This window comes from Octopus bimaculoides, chromosome 14, assembly GCF_001194135.2.
Source record: "Octopus bimaculoides isolate UCB-OBI-ISO-001 chromosome 14, ASM119413v2, whole genome shotgun sequence".
Lineage (NCBI taxonomy): Eukaryota > Metazoa > Mollusca > Cephalopoda > Octopoda > Octopodidae > Octopus > Octopus bimaculoides.
In genome coordinates, this window is record NC_068994.1 from 7,892,423 (window position 1) to 7,893,103 (window position 681).

At 40.7% G+C, this 681-nt stretch overlaps 1 protein-coding gene across 1 annotated transcript in view; it reads left to right on the forward strand.

The window, feature by feature from the left end:
* The window catches only part of LOC106877941 (rhotekin), a 135,905-nt gene that overhangs the window by 107,293 nt on the left and 27,931 nt on the right, over positions 1-681 (forward strand). The gene's annotated exons all lie outside the window — the stretch shown is intronic.

Genomic DNA, 681 nt, shown 5'->3' on the forward strand with positions numbered 1-681 from the left:
TATATATATATATATATATATATATATATATATGTATATATATACGATAGGCTTCTTTCAGTTTCCGTCTACCAAATCCACTCACAAGGCTTTGGTCGGCCCGAGGTTATAGTAGAAGACACTCGCCCAAGGTGCCACGCAGTGGGACTGAACCCAGAACCATGCGGCTCGTCAGCAATCTACTTACCATATATTATTTAACTGTAGTCTCTTGATCTGAGGGAGAGAGAGGGTTCCACAGTTTTTTTTGCTAAACAGCCTGATCAACTGTTTGTGCTCCCTCCAACAAATTGACATTGCTTGTACAGGTGCATGGTGTATCACACATCACATGTTGGAGTGATCATGGAGGAAATGCACACACACACACACACACACATGCATGCATGTGCAGAAATATACTGAGAGAGAAAGAGAGAACGAGAAATATTAAAATATCTAATGTCGTTGGTGTCATATCAGCAATGCCAAATAGGCAATGCCAAAACAGCTGTGCCCAAATGTCTCATTCCATCCACACACTCATGATTTCTTTGTAGTTGTCTCAGCTACCAGTAGTCATATGCTTGTCTCAAAGCTTAAGCCATGCAAGTGTAGGTATGTATCAATTGTAGTACATACCTAAAGCTAGGTGAATTTGTATTCTGGAAACCAAGGTGTGATGGACACAGGAATGATACC